The following is a 6576-nucleotide window of genomic DNA, read 5'->3' as shown; positions in this document are numbered from 1 at the left end:
GGTCTGATATGAGATTTTTTGTGACAGCAGGAGCACACTCGTGGTTATCTCACGCACCCTCGCTCCGAAACCTGCTGAGCTGTCACTCATGAACAGCATTCCAGGAGTTGTTTGCCAAAATCATTACGCTCGCTCACATAATGCTTTTGTAATCCAACATGTTCTACAGGGTGTCGACATGTTGCCTTGGCGTGCTGGATCACCAGATCTGTCTCCAATACAGCACGTATGGTACATCATCTGGGGAGAACTCCAGCATCATCCACAAACGTCATTAACCGTCCCTGAATTGACCGACCAAGAGCTACAGGTAAGGAAATCAATCCCACAAACTGACTTCCGGACCTGTACAACACAATGCATGCACGTTTGCATGCTTACATTCAACACTCTGGCTGTTACACCGGTTATTAATATACCAGCATTTCACATTTCCAGCTTATCTCATGCTTACATTAGCCTTTCTGACACGAAGGTCGGGAATGCTACGCATGTATGGGAAAGATGGCTGTAGGTGGGCCACACTTTACGCCATGCAGTATCTTAATGGTCCCACGCGACCAGCCCCAGAGACGACAGAGAAATTGTTTGTTCGGCTGTGGAGGATCGCAGAGCCACGTCACGTACCTTGACTCAGGATCTCGTCTTGTTTTCAGTAGGACAAGTATCCACAGGCAGTACTACATCGTCCCGAACACCATTATCTGTCAACTCGGCAACCATTCTTGCAGCTTCCCTTGATGCGGCTGCAGAGGCATGTGCGCCGACGCTGATTCGCCCAATAACAACACTGAATAGTAGAACTACGTTGTCTCTTAAGGCAAGTCAGATTTTGCGTACTGTATCACAATGGACGTATCCTAATGTGAAGGCTCCAAGGAGAATGAAGTTTGCCACATTGCAATCGGTATCATCATATGTGCCTAGCACCTCGAGCGGTGGTATGCAGTGTCTTTGAGTACACAACATGATCTCCGTTCCACATAGCCGGTAATTCGGACAGCAATCGTTACACTTCTGATGTGCTGATGGCGTGAACTATCTTCGTCGTATGTGTGACGTCATCTCTCAACAAGACTACGGAAGTCCACATGTTGCTACAAGAGAGGTGTTGTGCTCGCGAAAGGAGCTCCTATTGATATTCCGAACGAGTTCCTTCCGAGGAGAGTCGGACAACATGCACTCTGAGACAAAAAAAGAGACACACCGCGGTGGAATTATTCGAATGAGAAGGAAATCGTCAGATGTGATGCACATATACAGACTAACAAATGATGACAATTTCAGAAAAATGGATGATTTATTCAAGAGAAACAGCTTCACAAACTTAGCAACTCAATAACACATTCTCCATCTCTAGCCCTTATGTGAGCAGTTATTCGGTTTACCTTTGATTGATAGAGTAGTTGGCTGTCCAGAAGTACATGAAGCAAGTAACGTGGATGATGTTCCACGAGGATACTGCGTTATTAAATTTGCCTTTACGAAGACGTAACCCTCATTTTGGGAACCCAAGGTATTAACAATTCAATGCTAGTTTCCACAGAATTCCGTAGTTATTTGCAGATTCTGAAATACTTGGTAGACTTGTGTCTTGTGTAAAGCTGACAGGACGTTGTAACTGATTGCTGCCTTTTGACCAGCAAGAGTTTCCTTACTTACACATGCAGTAAGCACGAATCTAGTTTCACGAGTTTTTATCCCGTCGGTTACACATCGTTGGTGTATGTGATAAAGGATAACAAGAGCCATAGAGGCTCACATCGTCGTCATTAATTTTGTTAATGTGGCTGCTGCTCTCTTTTCAGCCCCTGTAACCGCTTGAAAGTGACCTAAGTTCGAAATTACAGTCGCGGACATCAAATAAATGGTACAGTCGATGGCGGATATAACATAAAAATTCTGCGAGACTGTGATCCCACAGCAAATATGATTGTGAGACCAAGCCGCCTTGAGCGCCGAAAATCAGGGGCAGCATATTTTGCTAGTAGCTACTAGCATGTTCTGTTATTTTAAGTGATTGTATTTGCTGACGTGACAAGTTCTACATATGGACATCCAGACCGTTGCCCATAAATGTCAAGTGGAGACAGCTTTAACTGAGTGAATTTCTAACGTGAATTTTGTCTGTCCTTCTGAAGATTACGGCTTTAGATCAACCGAAACCGTGATCAATGCTATTTAAAAACCACAATTTTTTCAAACTGGTTGGCTGTCCTTTATTCCTGCTATTAACAAAAGCAAAATCGTTCCATTAAACGTGGGTCTGCAAACCAGACATTTGTGAAAAAATTATGAATGTGCTCTCCCAGGGGACACCGCCTTATCGAAGGCACCTTCAGTGCCGCGCGGGAGAAGTTTGCGTGCTTCGACGAATTCGAGAGCTGTGCCGGCGGTGGCGTAGCTACTGGCAGGGTCACCTTAGCCGGAGTGGTCTCGACTGTGGATCCAGACGAAGAGTGTCCCACAACACAGGGCAGGGAGGGCTCTAGAGACGAAGTGAGGTCAGCTTCCCTAAGGGAGACAACTCCGGCAGAAGATGAAGCAGGTCGCGATACCAACAGGTGGCAGCCCCATCCAGCGACTTAACCTGCGCAGCGATCGTAACGCAGCCAGGGGACTATAAAATTACTGACAAACTCACAGACACCCACGATAAAGGACTGTAGCAACAGGCGACAACCAAAAAATCTTAAAGGACAAACGATTTCGCATTACGAATTGTATGTCTTTGACAACGTGGAATGTTCGAGGATTGACCAGCAAATAAAGTGAATTAAATCAAGTACTCAAAGAGAGGAAAGTAATAATTGCAATAATAACAGAAAATCAGAAAGAACTAAAAAGGAACAAAAGATTTTGCAGACTACTGGATGGCTTACAGGGGCGACCCACAAAGAAGACTAGCTAGTGCTGGAGTAGCAATTTTAATCAATGATAAATGGAGGGAAAGATTCATTAATACAGTTTCTACATCTACATCTACACGACTACTCTGCAATTCACATTTAAGTGCTTGGCAGAGGGTTCGTCGAACCACAATCATACTATCTCTCTAACATTCCACTCCCGAACAGCGCGCGGGAAAAACGAACACCTAAACCTTTCTGTTCGAGCTCTGATTTCTCTTATTTTGTTTTGATGATCATTCCTACCTATGTAGGTTGGGCTCAACAAAATATTTTCGCATTCGGAAGAGAAAGTTGGTGACTGAAATTTCGTAAATAGATCTCGCCGCGACGAAAAACGTCTTTGCTGTAATGGCTTCCATTTCAATTCGCGTATCATATCTGCCACACTCTCTCCCCTACTACGTGATAATACAAAACGAGCTGCCCTTTTTTGCACCCTTTCGATGTCCTCCGTCAATCCCACCTGGTAAGGATCCCACACCGCGCAGCAATGTTCTAACAGAGGACGAACGAGTGTAGTGTAAGCTGTCTCTTTAGTGGACTTGTTGCATCTTCTAAGTGTCCTGCCAATGAAACGCAACCTTTGGCTCGCTTTCCCCACAATATTATCTATGTGGTCTTTCCAACTGAAGTTGTTCGTAATTTTAACACCCAGGTACTTAGTTGAATTGACAGCCTTGAGAATTGTACTATTTATCGAGTAATCGAATTCCAACGGATTTCTTTTGGAACTCATGTGGATCACGGTCTACCTGACGGGAGGCCCTAGCCACACGACATTTCATTTACCTCACACTTTTCCTTATTTAGCGTCAACTGCCACCTGCCACACCATACAGCAATCTTTTCTAAATCGCTTTGCAACTGATACTGGTCTTCGGATGACCTTACTAGACGGTCATCCCAATTCGCGTATCATATCTGCCACACTCTCCCCTACTACTTGATAATGCAAAACGAGCTGCCCTTTTCATTAATGAAAGAATAATGACAGTCAGATTTCAAATTCCAAGAGGTCATCTGTTATAGGTGCCTGCGGCCCAAGGGACGAAAGGAAGGTTGATGCTGATACTTCTTACGATGGTCTTCAGAAAGAAGTGAACAAAATCAACAAGGTAGACCATGATGTCATCGCAGGTGATTTTAATGCAAGAGTTGGAAATCTACCTGTACCAGAAATCGTAAGACTATTTGGAGAAAAGGCCCTTAATAATAATGGATATGAACTACGCCAATTTGCCTCCTTCAACAATTGTAACATGTCTAACACATTTTACAGAAAGAAAGACAATCACAAGTTTACATGGGATGCACGAGGATTAAGGTCTGTGATTGATTATATACTAATTAATGATGAAAACTTATGCAAAATACATGTGTTTCTAGAGGAAGCGAAATAGGTAGCGACCACTTCCTGTTAAGCAGCAAGATAACGCTACTATCAAAATGGAAGAAGACAAAGAAACTACAAAAGAAGCCAGAACATGAGTCGTTCAAAGTACATCTCTTGTTGGAATACAGTATTAAGAAACTTTATCAGTACAGTTTCCAACGAAAGCTTGCTTCACTACGGGTCAATAAAGACATCGATATAGAATGGGATAACATTCGTATCAAAACCTGCGTCATTGAAGCAGCCTCGGAAGTACTTGGTAGAAGGCAGAAAACAGATGGCGAAAAACGATTCAGGATTTGGTACACGGAAATTAAAGAAGCCATTGAAGAATTACTCATTCGAAGTTTCTACAGACGAAAACATCAGAAAGCTGGGAGACATACAAAATACAAAGGGATGCTACGAAACAAATAGTGCGCAAAGCACACCAAGAGTCGTGGGACTCATTTATAAGTATCTTAGAACACGACGTGCACGGTGGACAGCAATGTGCATACAAGGCATTGAAAGCCCTCAGCAAGGAAGTAAAAGACACAGCCCCACTGAACATTAAGCCCAATGAACAATGGATAAATCATTATACAGATTTGTGGTGTACACGGAAGGTCGAAGGTGGCACTGGAGAAAGTATGTACAATGAAACAGTAGATCCAATTACTGTGGACGAACTACAAGAAGCTTTGAAAGGCATGAAGAAAAGAAAATATTCTAGAAGAGATAGAATAAATGCAGAGCTAATTAAATATGGAGGGTTAACAGCAGTAAAAGATGTTTACAATTAATACATGAATGTTGGACGAACTGCAAGATCCCAGACCCCTGATATACAGCAAAAATACTCTTTTCAAAAAAGAGAAACGGGATGACTGTAAAAACTACCGTGGGATCAGTCTTCTAAACAATAGCTATACAGTATACTTAAAGATAATTAATAACCGAATGAATAATATCACAGAGGCTATTATTTCTAAAGAACAAAATGGTTATAGACAGGTCTTTCATGCACAGACAATGTGTTTGTAATTCAAAACACTAAAGAAAACCCAGATAATTTAGTACAGAAACCCATAAGGCTTTCATCGACCTTGAGAAGGCTTTTGACGTTGTGAGCCGTGATAGCCTATGGAAGATTATTTCTGAAGGTGGATATCCCTGTCACCTAACAGAGGTAATGAAAAGTCTTTACAAAACTACACGCATTGTAATAAACATAGATAGGAATCGATTGGAAGAAATAATTATTAACCAAGGCATTACATAAGGATATGGACTATCACCTACCCTTTTTAATATTTACAGTTACTTCGTTCTTCGCAAATGGAAAAGAAAAGTAAACAAAAGAATTAAGGTAACAAATGAGGAATACCTGAATGTACCTTTGTTTGCTGATGATGTCTTTGTTATTCAAAAGAATGAAGGTGGCCTCCAAAGAATAAAATTTGCAAGAAGTACGACATCAAAATTTTTGGCAACAAAACAAAAATAATGGCATTCCTAGGAAAATATTCAATCAGATCAAAAATTGTTTTGGATAATTCAGTTTTAGAAGACGTATCTCAAATCTCTTATTTAGGCTGTGCCGTTGGTTTTGATTTCGTCTCTGATACTGAAAACAAAATACACAAATTCCAAGCTGTCTGTGGTACCATTAGCAGCACACAGGACCATAAGGTACAAAAAGAAACCATCACGAAATTTTGTACAGTAATGGCCGTTCCTGTGCTATCGTATGGAAGCGAAATTTGGATTAGCATAAAAATATATATAATTCAAGCAGCAGAGATGAGGTTCCTAAAAAAGATGAACGGCTGCACAAGAAGAGATGTGATTAGATCCGAAGATATTATAACACAATAAAATATTTTCAGGATGTATGAAAAAATTCAAGAATATCGTGAAGATTGGAGGCATCACCTCATGAGAATTCCAGGTCACAGAGTTCCTGAGAAGATCCTGACCTACAACCCAATGAGAAAAGAGATATTAGAATACCTCGCAAAAGGTGAGAATGATTTTGTTTGTGAGCTGGTAACAGGCAACAGCCTAATCCTTGAAAGGAAGATGGTGATGATGATGGTTATGAACCTGTGGCCGTCATTGACTTCAGTATGAAATAATATCTTGCTTGGTACAAGAATATTTGAATTTCGTGTATAGTCTGCCATAACCTTTTATATTACAGTTCACTCATGCCTGTTACAGAAGATGCCGTCCTCATATCTGGACGCAATACTGCGCTCGTTCCTGTAATGAGTTACGAATTGTTCC

This window comes from Schistocerca serialis, chromosome 5 (assembly GCF_023864345.2).
Source record: "Schistocerca serialis cubense isolate TAMUIC-IGC-003099 chromosome 5, iqSchSeri2.2, whole genome shotgun sequence".
In the NCBI taxonomy this organism is placed as follows: domain Eukaryota; kingdom Metazoa; phylum Arthropoda; class Insecta; order Orthoptera; family Acrididae; genus Schistocerca; species Schistocerca serialis.
Note: the sequence above shows the minus strand (reverse complement) of the source record.